At 44.5% G+C, this 25,860-nt stretch overlaps 1 long non-coding RNA gene across 1 annotated transcript; it reads right to left on the bottom strand.

Moving 5' to 3' along the window:
• Window positions 1–15,581: 15,581 nt before the first annotated feature.
• LOC144179332 (uncharacterized) lies at window positions 15,582–18,133 on the bottom strand. Its single transcript, XR_013324207.1, has 3 exons — window positions 18,069–18,133; window positions 17,419–17,484; window positions 15,582–15,788 (listed from the first exon to the last, which is right to left on the bottom strand). It is a non-coding gene; the product is annotated as an uncharacterized LOC144179332 (long non-coding RNA).
• Between the last annotated feature and the right edge of the window lie 7,727 nt (window positions 18,134–25,860).

Genomic DNA, 25,860 nt, shown 5'->3' with positions numbered 1-25,860 from the left:
ACAGTTGAGAAAAAAAAACAAGAAGACTCAGGACAAAGTATATAAAACCTGGAAGTGCAGGGAACACGGCCAAGGCAATAAAAAATGAAGTTAAAGAATCAGAGACAACAACCTCAAAATGAGCATGGAAGCAAAGAAGTCCCTTGATAATACAGAATCGGGAAGCAGGATGATTATGAAAGAAAAGTTCTTTGATGATACCAAAGGGACTGCAGTGGTGTTTGTGTCCCGGGCGAGTTGTTTGCGGGCAAAAACGCTCATCCACGAGCCGGCACTTGAAGAACAGTGCGCAGGTTGTGGCCGGGAGCCGCAAACAATGCGACATATTGTAATGGGGTGCAAAGGTGTCCGTCCAGTCCTCAATGAGGAAGACAAGGAGCGTCTGGAAGCCCTTGGCTTTAAGGTTAACGCAAAAGTAAAGGGGCAGGAATAGAGGCTAGCAAAAGAAGGTTTAAATGTTGTTAGCAAAAGAGCAGGGAACCATCTGGAAAACACAGGAACAGAGAAGTCCGACTAGCACAAAAATTCCATACTGGCTTTTCTTTTCTTTTTTTGCGAGTAGATTGTACGGGGGCGTTAAAACTAAGGTCGCTGTGCAACGCTACCCCGTTACAAAGACCTGCTAAGCATTATGATCGGCCGGAGCGGTATCCCTATTCACACGTGGCGTGGGAATAATTTTTTTTAAATTTTGCACATGACGTGAGAACAACTTTTATGTTTAGTTCGCACGCCGCGTTCCAACAGTCTCTATTTCTAGTTCGCACACAACTGAAAAGGGGAATAGGGATACACGGCAAGCAGTTGAATTTTGCGGACGCCTCGTGTTCTGGCTGCTCTGTAGAGTTAAAGGAGAATTATTAAGTGCAAATGCACTTCTTAAGCAACCCTGAATCACGCGTCCACCGCCGTCCGTCCATCCGCACCACATACCCACTTAGGGCGATTGGCCAAGAAGAGTTTTTAAGTGCGAAAGCGACCCCACCACATACCCACTTAGGGCGATTGGCCAAGAAGAGTTCCTTCGCTACCCATTCGGCATGTCTTCGTGATACTAACCACTTCCTACGGGAAATTAACAACATAAAAATCCCTGATGGCGCCTTCCTTGTAACTATAGATGTAACTTCTCTGTACACAAATATATCTCACCGAGATGGGATTGAAGCCCTGGTTGAATCTTATAGCATACATCGGGATCACGAGGCGCCAAGCCCACAAGTCATTGAAACTTTGACCAGGCTAGTGTGGAATTAAATAGCTTTTAATTCCACAATCAGTATTATCTTAAGCGACCCTGAATCACGCGTCCACCGCCGTCCGTCCGTCCGCACCACATACCCACTTAGGGCGATTGGCCAAGAAGAGTTTTTAAGTGCGAAAGCGACCCCACCACATACCCACTTAGGGCGATTGGCCAAGAAGAGTTCCTTCGCATCACCCGTGCATTCGCACTTCCCCATGCTCCCCTTCGGGGAAATGCGGGTGAATTTTTTGTAGTTGGCCGTCAACGTGTGAGTTCTAGTTAATTGTTATTGCAGCTAGCTTCTGGACTATATTGCAACGCCACTTGCGATACATTCAAGCAGTGTTCAGAAATTTCTGTGCCTTAGTTTGTAGGGTGAGTTTCTGACGGTGGTGAACGGTACTGTTTCTGAACGGATGTTTGTTGTGCCGCGGAGATGTAGCGTCTGCGTACTGTTCGCCTCTGTAAAAGAAAAAAGTGTGCGTTCGTGTTATATACCCAGGCAATATAATTTCCTTCATACATGTGTCGTCTTGACGCGGTCGGCAAGCGGGCTGCCTGTGGGCCTCCGATGACCGCGTGATTTACGTCTTCGCAAGTGAGACAATAAAAAAGAAAAAAAAAACTTGAAATGGCCACTTCCGAGCGTTCAAGTGTACTGATGTCGGGACTTCATAATTGGACTCTTTGCACTTTCAGGAATGCCTTTCCGATGCCAAGTGTTTGTTGCCTGGCCTGTTTTTAAATTATTCTCAAATGGGACATTCGCGCAAAATTTCAGCCATAGTGGTGGAGTGGTTTTGCTAGAAACGTTTTTTTTTTTCATGTATGGTGCCTCACTGTCATGTATATTGCAGTGTATTGCGCAGCGTAAAAGGTATGCTGCAACATCCTGTACATTCATTATTGGAGGGAAGTATTGTAACCGTAGAGCATTGCGTACAAAAGCCGACTTTTGGATAGCTCTGCGAGATGGGACCCTATAGACCATTCCAATAAGGGCGCCGACATCTTGCGTGCGCTGCGCCCTCTGATAGCTGACCGATTTGTGGCCTTGTGCCTTTGCTCCGCGGCGTGTGGGCGCCAGCTGCGTCTCGACGAAGTTTTTGTTGTAGCGCGTTGTACGTTCCTTCGTCCTGTTCGAACGTCTTTTTAGTACACCTTGTTCCAACGTGCCTCGCTTGGGCTGTGTGTTTTTCACGTTGTGCGGCAAAATTTCCCTCCCGGACACTCAAATCTGCTGTGCATCGCCGTCGGAACCTGAGAGGATTTACCTGGGGAACCGTTTCGGAGATTCCTTGCACTTTCTGGGCTAAAATCCGCAATGTTCACCGAGCACGTCGTATCTAGGCTATTAATTGCTCTAGCTCCCAATGGCCATCATGGAGGTCACCGTGGAGGGCGAGGAGATTCACCCTAGCGAACTCGACGATTCAAACTGGGCCCAAATACGCAGGCGACAACGCGCCTTCAAGAAATCGAAAACTGCACTACAAATCTTCCCTCCGCTGAACAAACACCAAGCTCACGGACCCCGCTAGAGCCGACAGGCTCGTTGAAGCCCATCGATGACGCAACTACCGCAGGGGTATATCAAGGTGGTCCTCCAGTCCAGAGGAGCATCAATCCTCAAGTTGTTGGCAAAAGGTTCTCTCGCCGATGCTATCTTTCAAGCCGCCAACGTCCGCCAAAACCCGACTGAAGAAATCCGTGTCCACCATATTTATAATTCTCGCCGAATCAGCACCCCGTAAGAAGAACGAGCCCAGAAAAACGCTACTATCCAGTCACTCACTGTCAAGAACAAATCGTACGAGATGGCCACGCAAATCTCCGCGCCAGCAAACACGGACATAGGTGTCATTTTTAACATCCCCGAAGAGGACATACCATAGCAAATTACCAGGAGCGTGGTGTAGTACAACCGCGATCTGCAGATATTGGAAGCTAGGTGTCTCAGCAGGTCTTACCACGTGCAAATCCTTTTACACGGCACCAGGGTCCCCTGTTGGTTTAGATACCGGGCTGCTACGTACCAGTGTAAGCCATTCAGACTCAAGACAGAAGCGTGCATCGCGTGCTGGCAGCGTGGGCACCGTCAAGATGTGTGCCCAAATTCAAGGCCCTCTGCCAGATGTTCCAAGTGTAGATCAGCTGACCATGTAGAACGACAGAACTTTGTTCCCAAGTGTGTGGTGTGCGAAAGACAGCAGAAAAAGGGTTCTGCTGACTGGCCCCAGAGATTCCAGCCGCGATGAAAAGAGCAGACATACGCTCAAGCCGTCAAAGAGGACTCCTCTGGTGCAGAAGACTCCCATAGCGGACCAGCGCTCCTTGAAAGAAGAGCACGATCAAACACCCCCATTGGAACAAGAAACTCGTCCAAATCTCAAACCCTCCACCAGTCAAGAAGAATCTGGTCCAAGTCCCAATCTCGACACCAGTCAAGATCACCCTCACCTAATCGGCAGAACTGAACGGGGAAGACCCACCTCTACCAAGAGCAAGGCTTCGGAAGGAACCCAAGACATGCAGCCCAAATAAGTGACAATGAAAGTAGGTTTACCATCTTAGAAAAAAATGCCTCATGGACTGATAAACACAAAACAGAGTTCCATAGCGAGTTGAAGGAAACCCAAAAAAGCTACTACACATTACATACCGATATGGGACCCTTGCAAGCTGCCGTAGAATCCCTCCGAGCAGAGCTACACATTCGAATTCAGGGTGTTCTAAACACAGTAAGCAAAGCCGCAGTGCAGGCTCCCAAAATAGATAACCAATATGGCCAACAATTCTAATACAAAACTCGGCACCATGCGAGACTCTTGGAAGTCTCGGTGAACAGACATCTACCCGCCCATAAAACCAAATTTGACAGGGTACAAATTCCCTATGACTTTATAAAAATCATACCGAAAGACAGAGGAGAAACCAAACTTCTAATACTCAACTTCGCGGGGTGGCGAAGAGTCGGTAAGCTTTGCCGGTTTATCTTCTCGCTCCTCTTCAACTCCACAAAATCCCCCTCCCAATATTCCCCGATCCAGTAAAAAAACTAGCTAGCATCAGAGCCGAAATCACGCTGCTGATGCAGAAAAACAGGCTGAGTTTTCTGCTAGTACCAGCCTGATCCTCTAATGTTTATTTAAACCTTTGCGTCTGTTTGAAATTCGGCGAATCTGACCGACTGTTTGATTGATATGAGTCTCGATGTTCTACAGAAATTTAGTGATTACCCGGTGTTCTTGGATTTGGAGGCCTATGTTTATTTGTGATGAGACCTGCGGAATCTGATTCTGGCTAATGTGTATTTAAATATCGCGGAGTTGCTATTTTCTTCGTTTAGGGAAGTTCGAAGGAGTTCAGGTTTATTTGGCGAACATGATAATTCTGCCTTCTTTGCTGCTTCTATTAACACCTGTGAGGCCTACTGCAGAGTTTGCTCTGCGTATGCGTCGCTACAACCTCTCATCCAGAGAGTGATATGATCTGCATACCGAACAAAGTGTAGGTCAGGGATCAGGCTTAGCGTTTTGGGAATGTTTAATATTGCCAGGGTAAATAGGAGCAGGGAAAACATGGCTTCTTACAGTGTGCCCTTTCCTAAAAGTAAAATAGCATTCGAGGTGACGCTTCTTATGTTAAGTACTGCAGTATTGTTTGTACGGAAATTCCTGATGTAGTTGTATGTACAGATTCCTGGGTTAGTTTATTCTAGCCCTTCCATGATGGCAGTGCGGGTGACATTGTTGAAAGCCTTGACAAGATCTGGTGCCAGAATTGCCGCCGTGTCTAGGCTATCTGAAGAGGTTATAATGTCATGAGATACCTGGAGCAGAATATCTTGCGGAGACAGTCCGGCGTCTACGCAAGCCAGACTGTCTACGGTCCTAAAGCCGGACTGTGTGTGGGAACTCTTTGCATCTTCTATGATCAATGTCAGTCTTGCTAGGATGATATGTTCCATTAGCTTTCCCAAGCATGAGGTTAAACACATTGGTCTTAGGTGTTCGAGTGTTTGCCCGGTTTCGTAACAAATACAACTTTTGCGTGTTTCCCTGCCTTAGGGATGACACCTTTCCAGCACTGATGGAAAATCTTCGTGATGTTAGTAATCGACTCGTCATCTAGATTCTTCAACATCTTGTTGTTATTTGGTCTTGCCCAGGGGCCGACCCTGAGCGAAGTTTAAGCAAGGCCGCACGCACCTCGGCCTCAGTTATTTCCCTCTCCATCACCGGATTTGGTTGCCCCGCTATACTGGGGGAGGGAATTTGGAGTTCCAGAGCAGAGGTAGGTTTTCCTGGCTTGTTTTATCAAGTATCCGTCAGTGCCCGGGAACGCTTGCATTATATTAGTCAGTCTGTGTCATTTGTCAGTTTTGCTGTAATCTGGGTCGAGCAGATGTCTGAGGAGTTGCCATATTTTCCTCATACACATGTTTCCTTTCATTTCATTGTAAATATGGCCCCGTGGATCTGGAGATAAGCGCGTTGAATGCCTTTGGATGTCTTTAAAAAGTTTAGATGGTCCAATTTAGAGTTTTCAGTTGCTTTTGTTTTTTCCCCATCTTTGTGTGCTTTTGTAGGCTTCCCACAGATGGTTAAGGTGTGGGTCAACAAGGTCGGCTGTTTTTTCCAGTTTCATGTTTTTGTGGCGGCTTTTACATCTTTCAAAAGCTGTTCGACCCATTGATCAATGCCTGTTATATTCCCAATGCTATTTGGTTCATCGCTCGACTCTCGCATCTTTCGGAAGTCGTCCCAGTTTGTGATGGTTTGGTACCTATAGGAACGTGTGTGATTTTATGTGTTAGCGTCAGTACAGTCTGTTTTATAGTGGTCGCTACCGAGAGATGTGTCTGTTACATTCCAAGTGTCCTTCCTTGAGTGCAATGTGCATGTGAGGTCAGGGGTGGAATGCCACTGTACACTGTGACCGTTTCTGGTTGGCTTAACTTGTGTTTCTAGCGTGAGATGATGTATTAGTGCCTGATTCCATAGGTCTCCTCCTTTAGGGTTGCACGTTGTTACCTCCATGCAGTGTGATGTGCGTTAACGTCTCCCGGTATGATGAGAGCATGAGGTCCAGCTTCGTTACGCGATAGTGAAAATAAAAGAATAAATTTATGTTGTGTAGCTTTAGGAGCACTATATAAGTTCAGTATTAAGAGTTTGGCTTCTCCTCTGTTTTTGGGTAGGGTTTTTATAAAGTCATAAGGAATTTGTACCCTGTCGAATTGGGTTCTATGGGCGGGTAGATGTCTGTTCACCGAGACTGCCAAGAGTATCACACGGTGCCAAGATTTGTATTAGAATTGTTGGCCATATTAGTTATATGTTTTGGGAGCCTGCACTGCGGCGTTGCTTACTGTGTTTAAAACACCCTGAATTCAAGTGTGCTGCTCTCCTCGGAGGGATTCTACGGCAGCTTTCAAGGTTACCATATTGGTAGGTAATGTGTGGTAGGTTTTTTGGATTTCCTTCAACTCGCTATGGAACTCTATTATGTGTTTCCCAGTCCATGAGTCGTTTTCGTCTATGATGGTAAACCTACTTTCATTGTCACTTATTTCGGATACTTTTGTATTCTCTGTAGCTGAGGCTCTTTCAGTGGTTGCTCGCTTCTTAGGAGCCGGTGGAGAAAACCCGGATTCGTCGTCCTGTACATTATGAATTTGACATAGGAGTGTTCTGTTTTCTTGCCTGAAGTCCTGATTTTCCTGCCTCAGCAGGATGATTTCGCCTCTGATGCTAGCTAGTTCTTTCGCTGGATGGAGGATATTGGGGAGGGGGATTTTGCAGAGTTGAAGAGCAGGGAGAGGATACACCGGCAAAGCTTACCGACTTGTGACCGCCTGGCTGCATGTCTTGGGTTGCTTCCAGAGCCGTGCTGTTGGTAGAGGTGGAACTTCCCCGTTCTGCTTGTGGGATTTTCTGCCGATTAGGTGAGGGTGATTTTGACTGGTGTCGAGATTTGGACTTGGACCAGCTTCTTCTTGACTGGTGGGGGGTTTTAGATTTGGACGAGTATCTTGTTCCAGTGGGGGTGTTTGATCGTGGTCTTCTTTCAAGGAGGGCGGGTCCGGAATGGGGGTCTTGTACGACAGAGGTTGTCTCCTTTCCCTCTGCTACAGCTTGAACGTATGTTTGCTGTTTTCGTCGTGTCTGGAATCTCTTTGGACAGTCGACGGAACCTGTGATCTGCTGTCCTTTGCACACAAAACAATTGGGAGACAAGTTATGTCGTTTTACAACGTCAGCTAATCGACACTTGGATCATTAGCAAGTGCGCCCTGAATTTGGGCACACATCTTGACTATGCCCAGGCTACCAGCATGCACTGCATGGTTCAGTCTTGCGTCTGAATGGCTTCCACCGGTACGTGGCAGCCCGGTATCTGATCCAACAGGGGACCCTGTTGCCGTGTAAAAGGATTTGTGCGTTGTTAGAGCTGCTGAGACGCCTAGCTTCCAAGATCTGCAGATCGGGGTTGTACTCTACTATGCTGCTGGTATTTTCCTCCGTTGTGTCCTCTTCTGGTATGCCAAAAATGACACCGATGATCGTACTTGCTGGCGCGGTGACATGCGTGGCCATCTCGCAGGATTTGTTCTTGACCGTTAGCGACTGGATGCTAGCGTTTTTCTCGGCTCGTTCTTTTGACGGGGTGTCGACTAGAAGATAATTAGAAATATGGGGACACGAATTTGGTGAGTCGGATTTTGGGGACGTTGGCTGTTTGAAAGATAGAATCGGAAAGAGAACCTTGGGCTCCTAACTTGAGGTATAGTCCTCCTTTGGTCCGGAGGACCACCTTGATATCAGCCCTCGCCAGTTGAGCCATCGGTGGGCTTCGACGAGCCTGTCGGCTCTTGCGGGCTTCTTGAGTGTGGTGTTTGTTCAGCGGAGGCGGTCAGCCAGCAAATCGGTCAGCTTTCAGAAGGCGTTGCGCACGCAAGATTGTGACGTCCTTTTTGGAATGGTCTATAGGGTCGCACCACGCAGGGCTATCCCAAAGTCGGCTATTGTACGCAATGATTTACAGTTACAATGATTCCCTCCAAAAATGAATGCACAGGATGTTGAAGCATACAGTTTACGCTGTGCAATACCCTTCAATATCCATGAAAGTGAGGAACCCTACATGAAAAAAAAATGTTTCTTGCAAAACCACTCCCCCACTATCGCTGCAAGTTTGCGCGAATGTTCCATTCGAGATTACTTTAAAAACAGGCCAGGAAACCAACAACTTAGCACCTGAAAGGCATTTCTGAAAGTGCAAAGAGGCCTATTATTAAGTCCCGACATCAGTACATTTGAACACGCGAAAGTGGCCATTTCAAGATTTTTTTTCTTTTTTAATTGTCTCACTTGGGTATAACTTGCGAATACTTAAAACACGCGGTCATCGGAGGCCCACAGGCAGCCTGTTTGCCGACCCCGTCAAGACTACACATGTATGGAAGAAACGATACTCCCTGGGTACATAACACGAACGCCCACTATTTCTTTTACTGAGGCGAACAGTACGCAGACGCCACATGTCCGCGGAACAACAAACATCCGTTGAGAAACAGCACTGTTCACCGCCATCACAAAATCACCCGACAAATTAAGGCACAGAAGTTTCTGAACACTGCTTGAATGTATCAAAAGGGTCGTTGCAATATAGCCACGAAGCTAGCAGCTGACAACAATTAACTAGAACTCACACGTTGACGGCCAGCTACAAATAATTCTTCGTTAACTCTACAGAGCAGCCCGAACACGATTCGTCCGCAAACTCAACAGCTAGCCGTGTATCCCTCTTCCCCCTTTTAGTTCTGCACGAACTAGAAATAGACTGTTTGCTTGTGGCGTGCGAACTAAACATAAAAATTGTTCCCACGTGATGTGCAAACTAAAAACAATTATTACGCGACGTGCGAATAGGGATACCGCTGGGCTGATGATAATCCTTAGCAGGTCTTTGTAACGGGGTAGCGTTGCACAGCGACCTTAGTCGTAACGCCACTGTACAATCACTTCACAAAAAAAGAAAAGAAAAGCCTGTATGCAATTTTCGTGCTAGTCTAACTTCTTTGTTCTTATGTCTCCCAGATGGTGCTCTGCTGTTTTTCCAACAACATTTTCACCTTCTTTTGCTAGCCTCAATTGCTTTCCAATTACTTTTCCGTTAACCTTAAACCCAAGGACTTCCGGAAGCGCGATGTCTTCCTTATTGAGGACTGGACGGATACTTTTGCACTCCGTTACAGGATTTCGAATGGTTTCTGGCTCCCTTCCACAACCTGCACACAGTTCTTCATTATCAGCTCGTGGATGAGCGTTTTTGCCGGCAAACAACTCGGCCGGGCCGCAAAGACCAATGCACTCTCTTTGGTATCATCAAAGAACTTTTTTTTCATTATCTCCTGCTTCCCGATTCTTTATACATCTAAGGAATTCTTCGCGTTTATTCTCTTTTTGAGGTCGTGGTCTCTTATTCTTTCACTTCATTTTTTATTGCCTTGTTCGTGTTCTCTGCACTTCCAGGCTTCATATACTTTATCCTGAGCCTTCATGCTTTTTTTTCTCAACTGTGCATCCACGCTTTTGATGTAAAGATACCGTAATAGTCTAGCCGCCCACCTATGGTCATCAAAATTTCTAAGCCAACCTTTAAAACATCTTTTTCTCTGCGCTTCTCTCACTTTAAAGAAGGCTCGTACCATGTCTCCCCGGACTGCCTCATTTGTTGTTTTACTGTGTGCTCCCAATGGTAATCGAAATACCGGCCTATCATTTACTTCTAGCCCTGATATTACTTCTCATTTGACGCATATTACTGGGTTTGAAAAGGTAAGTGCCGGTACTACTGCACCTTTGCTGATTCCTCTCACAATTTCTTATTATTATAACCCCAATCACGCTCTGCGCTTCATGATAGAGACATTTGATTTTCCTTTCATTCTTAAACGCGCCTTATGAGTTTTTAGATTGCCTAACCTTTGTTTATTTATATGCTCACAGATCTTTTTGGTTGCCCACTGTATTGTTGCTTGTTTGAACGAATACCGGTTTGTCACGGGCGCCGTAATTTAAAACTATAACTTCAGACTGTGCTGTGCTTAACTCTCACCCTAGTTGAGTGGCTTGTTCTGCGTATATATCTGTGAGCTGTAGCAACACTGTTTCCTATCTGCTAGTAGAACTTTGTCATCTGAACATATCAGTCCCGAAATATGTTGTTCCACTCCCTTTCTTTGTGTCTAAAGCAGGTTGAAACCTATTTTACAGTCTCGAATCTTTCTAGTTTTGCAATGTACAGCATGAACAGCAATGGCGACAGATTTCTAACTAGCGGTTCGAAGTGCTTTTGGTTTTCCCAGGTAATTTGTACATCGTTCTTATTGTAAATTTCCTGCAGCAGCTGTATGAAGTCTTAACCTAATCTCTCCCGCTCTCGTAGGCTCCATAGAAGTTCGCTACCTAATTTGTCGTAGGCTCTCTTTATATCGAGAAATGCAATTCATAGTGATCGCTTTTGATCCACTGACACCTATTTGCATTGGGTTAGGACAAATACTTTGTCCTGTAAGCGCTTGTCTAGTCTGAATTCGTTTTTTAGTTCTCCCAGTATGCCGTTCCCATCTATACACGCTTGTAGTTCCGGTTTCATGGCTTGCATTGCCAGCCTGAATGACACCCTGGTAATAAAAATAGGCCTGTATGAGTTGGCAAGAGCCCTATCTGCTGTTGTTATATATATCAGGTTCATCCCGCTCTTACACGAATCGTTCGGTACTTGCTTAGTTTTTATTACTTTTTCAATTGCGCGAATCAATTGTGCTTTGCTGTTTCGGCCACGTTCGCTCACCAGCCTTATAGAAATTTCATCCGAACATGTCGCCGTATTCCCAGGGCCATTTTATTCGGCTTATTTCTTGTTTAGTTTCTCCCACTTTAGCTCTCCATCTGTATGCACTTCAATTTACACACTCTCCAAATGCTGCACACTCTCCGTTCTTTTGAACTTCTCTTCTATCATTGAGCGAATGGGAAATACTGCCGGTTTCCCTTTTTTCAACTCACCTTATCCGCTTATGACGTGACGTTGTACTTCTTCGTTTTCATTAGTTCTTTTACATGGTTCCAAAACTTTCTCGGCACGCCTTTATCCTTTGCTCCCATGTTCGACACCCATCGATCACCTACTCGTCTGCGTTTTTGCCGTACAAGTTTTTGTACTTGTAGCTTCTTTGGGGGGGGGGGGACCGATTCCATTCCAAATTTTTTTATTCTGATTCCTTAGTTATTTATTCTTCTTTCATTACAACTCGCCTGCCCTCCCCGTGCTCTCTCAATGCTTGCTGTTCCTGTGTAACAGCTTCCTTGATTTTCTTGTTCGACCTCCTTCTAGGGTTTCTTTTTCCTTTGCAGTAGTCGCGTTTTTTTGCGTTCCTTATCTTTCCTAGAATGAAACCAAACAGTTTGGTGTCTTCCCAATACTTCGTTGACTACCTCTCGATTTCCGCCTCCAGGTTTTTGGAACGGTGTTGACCTCGCAAAGAACAACGACCCGACCGTGCAGCAACTGTCAACTCTGCGGAGACGCGCTCCCCCATTGACACCAGCGCAACTCGGCACGCCGCGTGCGTTTGGCTCAGTGGCCGAGATACTGCGCACATATTGCAGAAATGGCACGGCAGCGCCGGAGTTCATCCCTTACAGGTGCCAAAAAGCCTAAGCGTGGTATTTCGGTTAAGCCGGAGCCGGTCAAAAGCTGTCATAGTGACAATTGTATTCTCTCTTCGCTACAATAGCTGCCCCGCAAGAAGGGATGCCCATTAAAACCATCTTAGCCAAACATTTCTCGAGATAGTTTCGGACAGAGTATTTTTGATGCCATCCATTTGATGCCTCCCTCAAGATCAAGTTCTAGCCTCGATGGCACATGGCTACCTGAAATGAGGAACCACTCCACCAAAACTTATCTCAATAAAAAATTATCTCAATAAAACATAATACTTGTGGCTATGTTCACACTAATAAATGCAGATTGCTTGGGTTGGAAATATCGTTGTTCTCTTGGAGCAGCCGTCGCGTAGAAATGAGCAAAAGGGGGAGCCAGCTGCGTCGGACACCTGATTAGCTACGAATAGATTTCACAAGCCGTGTGACATGACAGTTCGTATGACATGACACCCCGCTTCACTGCGTTATCAGAGTACATAAAGCTATTTACTGAATACGTATACACGAGCACTCGGCATATGAACTACTCTGTGGTGGCGATAACTATGACTGGTGAGTAAGTTACGACGGCGTGAACCACAACTGTACCCTCAATCGCACAAGCAATGAAGAGGGGAGTGGGTTTTCGGAAAAAAATAGAAGTAGCAAGTAACAAAGCTGGTAGTATATATGCTGGTAGTACAGACAACAAAAGTTCATAAAAATACGTTAGCGGTTCTTCTGGACGAATGGGTAGAAATATTCGCATTCTAAAGAACAAACGGAAAGCATTTGCCGGCTACAAAGCAAAGTACAAAACTCTACACAGTACTACACAAGAAACGCGCAAAATATGCGCTCAAGAACAGTTATTGAAGCAATATAACAACAACATTAACAGAAAAAACGTCACGTGGAATCAATACACCCGAAAAAAGGCGAGCAATGATCGCCGAAAAAGATATAAATCGGCTAGTGATGCAATGTCACCGGGAAGGTGGTTCCATTCGGTCGAGGTTTGCGGCAAGAAAGAATAAAAAAAAAATGAGTTTGTGTGGCAAAAAATGTTCGCGACTTTGTAGGCGTGGCCGACACGTGAAGTGCGATGAGTCGGTCTTGCAATTAGTTCGCTGGCTAAACACTGGTGGTGATAAATTTTATTGAATAAGCAGAGATGCAAAACTTTTCTTCGTAATGATAACACCGATAGTTGCAGAGTTAACTTCATTTGTGTTGCGCTAGCAGCTCTGTTGTAGTTTGAAAGGATGAAACGGGTGGCGTTATTCTGAACAAGTTCAAGGGTGTATTGCAAAGAAGTTTAACTCGGATCCCAGAATGAGGCGGTATATTCTTATTTTGGTCTTACAAGAGTTTTGTAGAATAACAGTTTTAAAGAAACGGGTGCTTTGCGGAAATTTCGCCGGAGGTACCCTGATGTGCGGTTGACATTACTGGTTATGTATTCGATGTGTGCTTGCCATGAAAGATTTGAAGTTATAGTTACACATCAAAAGCGATAGAATGAAACGGCTTCTAACTGGGTGCCACAGGGATTGTAAACGGAAGGTGGTTCACTTTGGCGAGAAAACCGCATTAGTTCGCATTTGTCAGGGTTTAGTTGCATTTTCCATGTTTTGCACTTCCGCGAGATACCATCTAGATCCGACTGCAGCAAAAGCTGGTCAGTATCATTCTCTATTTTTCTATAAATGACGCAGTCGTCAGCATAGAGATAGATACAAGGTGAAACGCACTTCGGAAGGTTATTAATATATATTGAAAACAGTAGTGGACCTAAAACGGAGCCTTGTGGCACGCCTTAGGTTACAGAAATCAAAGAGGAATCGTAGTTGTTTAGGCTAACGTATTGAAAGCGGTCATTGAGGAAATATTCTAGCTAGGATAATAATTTTGGATCTATTTTCAGGGTAGAAAGTTTCAACAACAACAAACGATGACCAACTTTATCAAAGGCTTTTGAGAAATCTAGAAAAACGCAGTCTACTCTGGATCTTTCGTTTAGTATGGTATGTAAATTGTCAGTAAAGAGCAGCAACTGTGTTTCGCATGAATATGAACGCTGGAAGCCATGTTGAGGTGAGACAAAAAACGAATTGGATTCGAGGAAACTGAAAAGTTGGGTATGCAATACGTACTCCAATAGTTTGCAGGGTACGCTTGTTAATGAAATTGGGCGGTAGTTAAATGGAGAATGTTTGTCGCCTGATTTCAACAGAGGGAACATCTTCCCGATTTTTCAATGCGTTGGAAGCGAACCTGATTCTAATGATTGCTGAAAAATATTTCCTATGAAGATGGATCAATACATTTTTGTTCATTTAAGAAATTTTAAGGTAATGTCATCTGGCCCGCAGGACGATGACAACTTTATGGATTCAATCAGCTTCACTATTCCGGTCGGTTCATTGAGGATAGGAAGCATTGGAAAAAAATCAGCCTGTGGATAGCAGAGGCATACATTTGTGGAACATGCGGGCGAAAGGAAAATTGAAAGACATTTTTTAGCACTGACGGGCATTCGGCGAGAGGTATGGGTTGACACGATTCATCGTTAAAAGAAATTGAACTGTCTTCCTTAGCATTTACTATGTTCCAAAACTTCTTAGGATCCCGTGCTAACAAGCTGGGCAGGGTATTATCAAAAAATTGTTTTTTGCTGTCAGAAACGGCTTTCAAATAATCTTCTTCGGCGGCCCGATAAGCAGTCCAGGTATCGTTCGTGACCCCCTTTTTCGAGGCGCGGAAAAGGTGTTTCTTTTTTTTGTTTAGTCTCTTGAGATTATTATTGTACCAGGGCGTGTGAGCACGGGATCGAATACATCTCATTGGAATATAGGTGTTAGTTAGCTCATCCACATTAGCGCTAAACAATTCCCAGTTTTTTTGTACAGTGCGCAGATCAAAACTTGTTAGAAAAGGCTCCAAATAAGCGCATAATGTTTCGTTTACAGCATCAAAGTCAGCGTTTTTGTAGTCCCGGATTAGTTTCACAGTGCAATGATTGCGTGGAGGAGAAACTTTCATTGTAAAATGCAAAAGAGACTGGTCACTTAGGCCGGGAAGATGCGTGATACCGGATAGAAGATCTGGGTATGTAGTTAGAATTAAATCTAAATTGTTGGCTGATTGATCAGTAGATCTGGTTGGTTTTGACACAAGCTGCGTAAAGTTAAAACAGATACACAATTCTACAAAACCTTGCGACTGCGAAGAAAAAGGCTCAAGGGTCGGACCATTGGAGGACCAGACAATGTTAGGGAAATTAAAATCGCCAAACAAGAGAGTCGGCAGGGAAGGGTAACGGCACACAACCGTGTTAAGAACATCATGTAGATCATCGATAAATGTCGGTGCAGCGTCAGGAGGGTGGTAACAGACACCCAGTATTAACTTTGTACATTTGAGAGTAATGCACACCCATACTGTTTCTGACCGCGAGGACTGTTAGGAAAATATATTTGGACATCCACAATAACATAGAGGGAGAACTTCTTGGCGATGTAACGCACCATCAACCAAGCAATTCACCACCATCATTACAAGTTAGAACATGAGACATAGCAAAAAGGTCGATGAAAAATAGTTCGTGTACATTCAGTAGGTGCAGCCATTTATTATTGCATCACTTTCGTGGTTTCTTCTTCAAGATTGCAGCTATTGCTTCAGCAGTGCACCAAGCGGTTTCTATTACTGCGATGCAGTCTCTTCGGCGCGGGCCATGGCGTCTTCTGCACGGAAGCCTATTCCACCGGTGCCACCGACTCCACCTCCCAGGGCAGCACCCGGGGCGGCGATCATAGCTGCAATAAAGGTACAAAGAAACAAAAAAGGCAGTTTTGAAGCGACAGCCTGCAATTGCCCGCTCTGCAAAATCCTTCTGTTGGGGTCCTCGGCGTGACTACAGTAATTATTTTGGCTAGTATATTACGTTACCTGCTCCAATTCAGGTCCAATTGGCTGCGATCGTGAACTTGCGAGACCTAAGTAGCCTACGGCTGCGTATGAGGGTGTGCGTCTGCTTGCCATTCCCGTTGGGTATGAGGGGATTCAAAGTGAATCATACTCGCTTCAAGGTCTACCGTGGTGAACCGGTACCCGCTGACGACGTGTAGTGAGTTTAACGGTGGCTTGGCGTGTCTTTAAGCGTAATATAAAGTTACTTGATGCTAGATGCGAACATAGGCCTAACAGCATGGCCGCTCAGGCAGACTGGGCAGAGGCGATGATAGCTACCATTACAAGCTCACTGCCGATTAACAAATTCCTTTTGGCTGCGACAACAACAATTGTTCCGTACGCACTCCAATGAACTGGCCCAAGCCGACAATTGTTGCTGTCAGACTTCTCTGCTTCTTGACGAGTTGTAGTTTGGCTTCGACCTCAACATAACCAGCCAAAATTCTCAGAAACCCATTAGGAATTAATAAGTGAAAGTGAGGACTGCTTTCTGAGGCTCAAGGCTGATTCGACCATCCACATTGGCTGCTGCGTTGACCTCACTTGTGAGAAGGACACAGAAGGGTGTTCAACCGGACAATATTGCGTTGTCTTGCAGAACTCAAATGAAGTGCTTAGGTATCCTCGAAGTCACTTTGGTCCTATTTGTGCAGAGCATTAGGGTTTGCCAGGAAATATTGTGTGACGGTTACGTTACCCCCCCTGAAAAATTCGAGCACAGCGTGAACCATAGTCTCTTTCTTGGTGACGGCGCATTGCTGCTGCGTCTCTGGAAGCAATCGTGTGGTGGCAGGAAGGCACGCGCTATTCTGGCGTTATTCATCAGCGCGTGGCCGCCGAAGTGAATGTCTCGCACGCTCTCGGCATACCGCCCTTCCGGTCACACTTTCGCCATTCTTGCCTCCGCTTTCTTGCTCGGTCTAATCAGTGTTTCTTCGGCGTCCTCTTCACTCACCCCCTTAAAACAAGGCCGACAGTGATGTGAAAACGCAGCCACCGAACACGTCTTCCGCAGCCTGGGCGTACCACCCCCCTCACATTTTCGCCATTCCTTCCTCCTTCGCTTTCCGTCTCGATGTACCTGGTCTGTTTTTGGCGTCCGCTTCGTTCTCTGGATTACAACGACGCCAACGGCGAAGCGAGACACAATAGTGGATACTCCGCAGCTGCTCAATAAACGCCTGCTCTGCTCTTGTATACTGAATATTGTCTCACTCGCACTCCTCTGAGAAGCTATTCAAGAGGTGATTTGCTAATAGTGATACTAGGTAGCGACGCTTTTGGAAGCATAGCGTTTTCTGAATACTGGGTTTAAATAGAATAAAAAGGCTTTTTGGATTTACTCTACATTTTTTAAAACATTCTTTTGGCAGGCAATAGTAATAGCCGAGTTTAAAGAAACTTGACACATTCTATTAGGCCTGAAAAGGCTCTCAAACACCTATAAGTTCGAGTAAAGAACTGCATAGTTACCTAAGATGACTGCAAGCACAACCAGAAGTTCGAGTCCAAAAAGACGGAACATGGTGGAATTTTTTTCTGAAATAAAAAGAGATTTTTTTAGGGTAAACTGGATAGACTTTGCATATTTGAAATTTTCAGTGTAAACATTTAGTCTGATAGAAGGCAGGGCAGCTGAAAAAATGCTATGCAAAACAACAATAATATAAAAACGCACATCATACGACGACTCCTTAAACATATGGTTTGTTGAAAGACAGCAGTTCGAACTAGATGGCGGATTGAAAATTTCTGAGGCATAATTTATTTTCAATGAATAAAAATGTTTGCTTTCACTGAAAGGCAAGGGCACCCTTTTTAATTGAGGTATTTTACATGTTCGTTGCGTTCTTTAACTAGTTAAATCAACAAATTGTTTGTAAGGGCAAACCTACAACAGTATTACAAGCGGCTTCTCAGTTAAATTCCAATTCCCTGCAATCAAAGTGTTAAACAGTCCGAATGAAAGGAATGTGCAGACACTGCGGTAACTACACTTCGAGTTGTTATTCATCGAAATACATCGCTACAAAAGTCTGCAAGAGGCAACTTTTCGAAAGAATTTAGAAGAAAGCGGTAATTCTGCCTGTTGTAATTGTCGTTGCTAGTCAAGGCGCACTTGCCTAAGGAACTTCACGTAGAAGTCTCAACGTTTGTCCAGGGAATAGCTGACAGTAAGCCGGGGGAAAGACCGCGCTTTTATTGCGCAAACCAGTGATTGTTTTATGTGTTTTTTCAACTTCCGATGACAGCAGTTTAGAAGATGCACACAAAAAGAAAATTCATTGCGTATTGTTTTATTTTCATTTTGAAGAATAAGTATGCAATGGCTTTTTTTAAGTATGTTGGAGGTGAAACAGCGTAATTGGAAATGCCAGTACAACACGCCACCGCTTTTTGAAAAATTGCTCTTCATTTCAAATAATTATATCGGATCCCCGCTGTTCCCAAAAAAAGCAAGCTTGTTCGCAACGTCGCAAAACAAACTCAATCAGCCAAACCAATTTCAAATTGTCCTTGTGTGACGTTTTGTGTGTAATTGGACAATCCTTTTGGCACGGTCCAAAAAGTTCTGCTCACGTTCAGAACCGACAGAGCAATTAGGGCGTACAACGTATCACTTTTACCATTTTTGCCATGAAATGATCACAGGGAACGTCGCGAAGAACTACCTGACCAACAAAAAAGTAGCCAGGAACCGTTTTACCACACAGTCCTGAGGTTTGTTAAAAGTTCATATCGGAGCAGATAGTGCATAGTGGTTTGAAGTTTTTTTTATTATTAGGCTACCTTTTTTTGGAATTTGGGCCACTCTACTGCATTGCCTTAAACTTGCCTGTAGTCCGTGTGTTTGTCAATCGGAGACACCAATGGAGAAATAAAGCAGTGCAGATCTCTTGCGTTCAATAATAATTCTAGAAATCCAACCCTTATCAGCTTTATCTCATGTCTCTAGAGTAAAAGTCACAGTGCGAACCCACATGGTTTTCACCATGTCGGTATGGCCGGTTTCATAACGCGGGGACACAGGATCGCTTCCGAGAAGGGAGGTTTGATGAGATGCGTGATGAGCGTCTATGGAAACCTATCACCATCATGTGCCCCCTCGTTGTGTAGAGCTGTCCTTCTTTGAGTGCGTTTTCACTTACGGTCGCCATCATTGTGACAAGAAAGTTTCGCTTTAACAAAACCAGTGTAAACGCAAGACCCTTCAGAGTAGCCCTACAGTGCTGATTGCACGTGCGTTGCCTATCGAAGACGCGGGTGCATATCAAGGATTACTGAAATGCAAACTGCAATGTGTTTTGCACCGGGCTCCTTTCTCTCAGTAAATTGTCTTTCCCATAGGACAGCATGGCATGAGTGTTGTCAGAATGAATCGGTGGCAATACTGTTTAGGGTAAATTTTATTTAAACCAAACATACGACCAAACAGCTTTGTTTTGATAGATAAAAAAGTAAAGGTGTCCTGCCGAAGCAAACGAAAACCCCACATTTGATAAAGTACATCCTCCGAATCAAGTGATTTTCACAACATTATTGGTGCAAACCGGACTAAGCAAAAAAGTCACGGAGAAGGCACGAATCTCCCTGAATCACCGAATAGTGGAAAACAAGGTTTTAGTTTATGAGGAACTCTTCCGTACTCCAGTCACCACAATCAGAGAAAGCAAGAGTAAGGTTGCAAAATTGAGGCCCTAGATATTTTTTGCATATTTTCTGTTGCGTGTTACAGGATCTGAACTGATGTTGAAGCTTTTAAAATCTGCCATTGAGCTTTTTAGCCCCTTTGTAACTTCAATGTATGCAGGATTGAAAGCTTGATCTTCTAGTGCCTACCAAATATTTGCAGAATATCGCATTCCTTAGCTGCCATCCACCCGTCAACTGCTCCCGTTACGTAATAAAAAACGGAAAATCGTGAAAGGCTTTTTTGAATTACTGGCTCCACACCCTTGCTTTCTATTTACGGACAATAAATATGTGAAACTTTTTACTCCAGCTATTGTGAATGATACAGTTGTTCTGTCCGTTTTGACACAAGTTTCAGGTCCGAAATTTTCAGAAAAAAACTTAAGGTAGACGCGTTTATACAAGCAGCTCCTGTTTACAGCCATGGGTCTTAATCATTACGTACTTAGGATCTGAAATACAGAGAAGAAAACTACCTGTCATCAGATGTTTACAGAATAGTCTCACTAGTTTTATTAAGGATGCCCAAATAAACGTAAGAGGGTGAACTCTACCATGGAGTACAAATATTTTACACGACAGTGCAAAAGACGTGAAAACGGCAGTAATTGTAACGGTGCTTAGCTGAACAGGGATGTAACTCAGGCAAACAATTGAGCACCAAATAAAACGTTTACGACCACTTATAATTTTTCTTTCCGAAGAAATCACCCCGTACACGACATTCTTCCCATAACGGTGATCATACCAGACAACATTAGTATCAATGTAACTCATCTTATACCAGGTTCAAACATTCCGTACATTTTATAAATTTGCCTGAGATTGACTCGCTGAGATGGCCTGCCAACGTAGACCCATTTTCATTGTATGCAAACAATCGGTTTGAAAATTGCAATCACAGAGAAATGAAGCCAACTGTTGGGCTTATTTGTAAAGTAATTCATTCTGCTAAAAAAGTTTATTAGAACAATTTACGTGGCAAAGAAAAGTTTGCGTGCATGCATCTGTTTATATGATATGCTCCGCAAATTCACCTTATGCAATTTTTTTTTCGCAGGAATAAGTGTAATGCACACAAAGACACTGTTGATTATAAGTATCCGCGACCTTTTCCGACACCCCAAAAAGCAATAAAATATTTCCTGCTTTTCTTTTGTATGACTTTTGGATTTTTCTCATAAATCTGGTATTTAGGTTTGGATGCGTTGCATCTTGTAATATACAGGCTACCTAACATTGCCTTCCAAGGAAGACAGAGAATGCTCTTTTTTTTAAAGAAGGAGAGTTTTGCCCGCGTTTACCATAGCCTACATTGTTCTTTGCGAAGGGTTAGGGATGTTGGCAAAAAGGCTGAGAAATAGTCGGACACGAAGAAAAAGAATAACTGGCATGGCTTTAATTGCTTCACGAACCATTTTTCAAGTGCGTCGCAGATCTCACAATTTCATATTGTGACAAACGTCCTCCGAATACGAAAACAAACTAAAGGAAATACACATGCCGTATAGTAGGGGGCAGTGCGGTTTCGAGCCCCTCGCTGGTGCAAAACGGGGTAAGGAGGTGGTGAAGGAACCTATCTCCACACAGAAATGGAGTTTAGGGAATCATTGGAGGACCTTGTTTTTGGGCATTACAAAATTAGAACTCCCACAAAATATTTTTTTGCAAGCGACGGGTTTAGGTTAACAGGTATGTTGGTGTTATCTCCCTAAATATTCTGCAAATTTTTGAGAGCTTCTTTAACCGCTTGTGGCGTGTTTCTAAGTAGTGTGTTCCTGTTGCTTTAGTTTCCACGGTACAGAAAATGCGTTTCGAGTGCACTAACAAAGGCCCTCATAACGCGTATAAATTTTTATTTACTTCACGTAAACTCTGGTACTTCAATTATGATATTTTTAATAAACAAAATGACATTCAGTGCCATCGCGATTTGTGGTATTAGCCCAGAAAGCACAATTTGCCGCAGATTAAACAACAGCACCTAAACCAAAATTCTGCGGCGTATGTAAGTCTGCTTACCCGTTTTAAAGGCGAAAGCCTGGTGATACTTCTCAACGACTCCTTTGCTAATGCATTGCGGGAAACAGAGGAACGACAGCCAGTTGGAGTCAACAAATCCCACACTAGGATTGGTTTTCCCAGGGCGTGGCTTATAACATGTATAAACAACTCTCTCTCTCGGTCTCTCTCTCTCTATCGCTACCCACATCTTTTTGGGGCGCTTTGAGATCTTCGGTTTAGCTCGAATTACATTTCAGGTTCCTTTGTAGCTACATCTTGTTTGTGTTTCTTTTTTCGTTTAGGTTTATTCCTTTTTGGTGCAAAATTGATTTAGGTAAGTTTAACCGCCCACTGGTAACTGCGCCACAGTCTCCCAATATTCCTTAAACAGACGTAGGTGACTATTGGTACCACCTATGTATCACCGTCGTAAAAACACAGACATACACAAGAAAAAGAGTTTGCAAACAAACAAAAATGAAAAAGAAAAGAAAGAAGAAACACGTGGGAACATGTACAGATAATGTAAATAAAAATGAAAAAAGAATGAAGGAAGGTTGCGCGCGAAAGAAGCCAAGGTTTAAAAGAAAGATATGCAACCGGGAAACCACCGTAGCCAAGGAGAGGTAGGACAAAATGCGGTATTCATTGAAATCACCAACCAGAGTTGTACAAGCGCATGATCAAAAGTATTGCACTTGTGATATGGAATTGGGCATAACAGCCAATACAGGGGTTGTGAAAAATCATGCCTCCCTCTCTCGGCTGGGTTAAAACCCCACACATGGTAAAAGTCTGGTTTCGCACTGCTTCCCCACAATCATACCTCTGCGCACACGCAAAAAAAACCCTTCATCAAGAACACATATGGCGTATTTTAGTGCCCTAGTTCCGACGAACACGCTCTCCTATCATGCCATATTGCACCTAACCAACTCTGCCGTATACCTCTGCCTTAACTGCACTGTCAGTCGGTTATCGGTAGCCTTTAGGTCATTGTTTCGGAGATGGCCCCATCCAACAATAACGACGTCTCCGCACTGGGAGGCGGCGCTTCGCTGCATGCACTTGGAGGCTGAAGCTAATCTGATCTCCTGGGCAACCATGATCCGCGCCGGAACGGCGTCAACCAACGTCAACTAACTCTCCCTATCAGTGTGGTTTTTCCCAATCAATGTGTTTTTTCTGGGCGCCTGGCTGCCCCTGTTCTAGTTTCGTGCCGTCATGTTCACGCCTCACGCTGCACGCATTACTATTCTAACTCTTGTACCTGGACAGTTAACACACCTAGATAACGCAGTGGCCGCAAGCTGAGCTCCTATCCTAGATTACTGGGCTTAAATCACTCACAAAATTGAGCTTTTCGTTTACTTTTTAGCGCGGCGGTCATTTCATATAGCGGAAAACAACCACAGTATTTTGCATAATGGGGCGCGCTTTGGCCATAAAACAAAAGAGAAAGCTTGGAGCCAAAAACTGAGTGTGTGGAGCTTCAACTCATGCCGTTAGCAGGACTGAATAGAGCGGCCGCCCTCCAAAGAGAGAGAAAAAGAATATGAAGAGGATATAAGCAATATAAAATACAGACACAACAAATACTAATTTCGGAGGAAAAAACTTTTTGATACAGTCACCGTGTTCCGTTTCTCTACGCAAACCTTTTCCTGGTGTGTAGAAGCCTTTAAAAGCGTCGGAACTTGGCCTAGCTGGTTCTGAACTATTCATTGAACGCTGTTTCATTAAGCGCGATTTTGTAGATGTCGTTTAATCGAACCGTGTTTTATTGAGTATTGTCTCATCGAACACCGTTTCATGAACGCCGCTCCGTCGAATATTTATTCCCCCTCATAAGATAGATAGCTAGGCACAGTGCTAATGCTTGAGAAAGCTTGCTGCTATTGACGTAAAAACGCATTAGTGATACGACTCTACCAGACTCGTGCGTGCTGCCTAGCATCTTCAAAAACGGAGGAAGTCTACAACAATTTGTTCTAAACAAGGAGATCCATTGGAATTTGGCCCTCTAAAATTTATTTTCGTTGATTTTAGGTGACCATCTTTTTGACGTTTGATTTACCTCAGGATCTTGTGAATGCATCCGACAACCAAGGCTTCATCTTATAACCGATTTATCATTACCGTTTTTGAAGCTCCTGCTATCCAATCATTTCAACAGGTGTTCCCAAAAAGGGTGCATCATGGTTGTTTTTTCCTTTACCTCAGATGTGTTTGGACGGGTTCAGAAGGTTGGCTTGCAAACCTTTACACAAGTGAGGCCAATTTCTCAAAGCTCTGTAAGGAACGCAAGCACGTGCTTGCGTACCTGCCACCTCACAGAATCTGTCGAGTAATTCCCGTAGCAAAAGTTCGGTTTCAAAGTGCCAAGTGTCTGTATCTGCTTTTTTTCAGGAATTCGACGATATAGACAATAACTTCACCCCAGCGGTGTCGTAGCTATATACATCCGTGTTTTGAGAATAAATACGTCACAGGAAAAGCACACCAACTGCGGGGCTTCGTTATGATTCAGTCATTGAGACGATTTCCTCCACAGTTGTAATCTGTCCATCCTTTGATAGCTGCGTGGCAGCCACGCAGAAAAGATGCTGTAGAAATATGGCACAGTATCTTTCTCACTGTTGTGGCCACGTCATACTCCGGTTTCATTCGTTTCCTAAGCTGCCTTAAGCAAAAACATCCAGTGACTGAAGACTAAATAGAACCCCTGCTACGAGCCCAAAATCCGCCAAAGCAAAAAAGTATGGATTGTTGCGCTACATTAAAGCTGAATTCACCTGAATACAAATCAAAGATGGCGTTCAAAAATTACGTTAAAAATGCCATTCAAAGATGCACATTCTGCTCAAGTGACAGTGAAACCGCATTTAACTGAATGCCGTGCAAAGATGCCGTTAAAAAATGGAAAGCCATTCAAAGATTTCCCAAGAGCGATATCTCATAACCTAAATGTCGCACAGCTACTTGTGTGTTCTATCTCTCCAGTTTTACCCATAAAGATTCATTTTTACGTGTCATTTTTTTTAACAAAACCAGTCGATCATTTGCTTCTCTTTAATAATTATTCGTTGGTTTCATTGGTTTGCTGAACCAAATCATGCTAGTAGGACGCCAGGTGTGTTATCCCTGAGGTACCATTTGCAAAATGTTTTCACCAGGAGAAGGATGGAAAAGAATTAAACGACCATATGATTTGAACGTACCCGCAAGAGGATAAAAAAATTTACACTTTGTTGCTCCGATTGCCACTGCCCACTTTTCAGTAAAACGGACACCGCCAATTAGACAAAACAACGTTCGACTTAACCGCTTCGAAAAAACGGCCATGCATCTGCAGGCGGCCGAATGAAGTGGTGAGGCCTAGCCCGTATTTATTCACGGTTGCATTTGGACGACAACATGGGCCCGAGAATCGGAGAGCGCCCGTGGAGGTCGGCGGAGCAGCGCGGAAGCCATGATGTTCTGTCTCCTTGCGGATCGTCGTGCCTCTCTAGGCCACGCGCTGCTGACGATGGATGCAGCAGCCAATGATGGTGATGGTGGGCGATTGCTGTCGATGGCGATGTGGCCGCTACAGAGCTCCCCCCATAGCGCGGAGCACGACAAAAGAAAACAACTTAGCCACTTCCTAGCTAGAAAAACTATATGCAAGGTCACAGGGTCATGACAGGCTACGAAAGTATATGTACCAGGTGTGTCCGCGGTCAAAGTTGCTTAAGGAATCCGAGTCAAAGGGTATCCAGATGTTAAGGTTCGTTCAGGTCACTTTCGTAATAGCGTGCGGGGACAGTCCAAGTCGTCTTCTTGAGAGCTCCCGGAGCATCGTGGAGTCTCCGGCAGTCTGGGCTGAGAGTGGAGTACCGGACGCACTTCAGCACAAATCGGCTGGTCCGCTGTAAGGCCGCCGTGAATGTCTACATTTATGCAGATGATGGGACGGGTCTGAAGGGTGGCCGCAGTGAATGTAGCGCTCCCCGACGTGAATGTTCCCGTCTATTAGCAGCACGCCTGAGCTGTTCAAGTGGGAGTTTAGGAGATAGAGCTGGGCGCAGGATTGATGCGTATGCATGACGCGTTATCTGGAAGTGACGCCGAGGATTTTCTCTGCGTGCGCGTGGTGGGGACCTCACCAAAAGTAGGCGACGACTCAGGCAGAACCGATGACGGGTTCATCGCAGGCACCATAGGCGTCGGCGTAGC

This window comes from Haemaphysalis longicornis, unplaced genomic scaffold (genome assembly GCF_048455015.1).
Source record: "Haemaphysalis longicornis isolate Haplotype H1 unplaced genomic scaffold, Haemaphysalis longicornis Haplotype H1 scaffold_4, whole genome shotgun sequence".
Taxonomy (NCBI): Eukaryota; Metazoa; Arthropoda; class Arachnida; order Ixodida; family Ixodidae; genus Haemaphysalis; species Haemaphysalis longicornis.
This window is presented reverse-complemented; position numbering and strand designations above follow the sequence as displayed.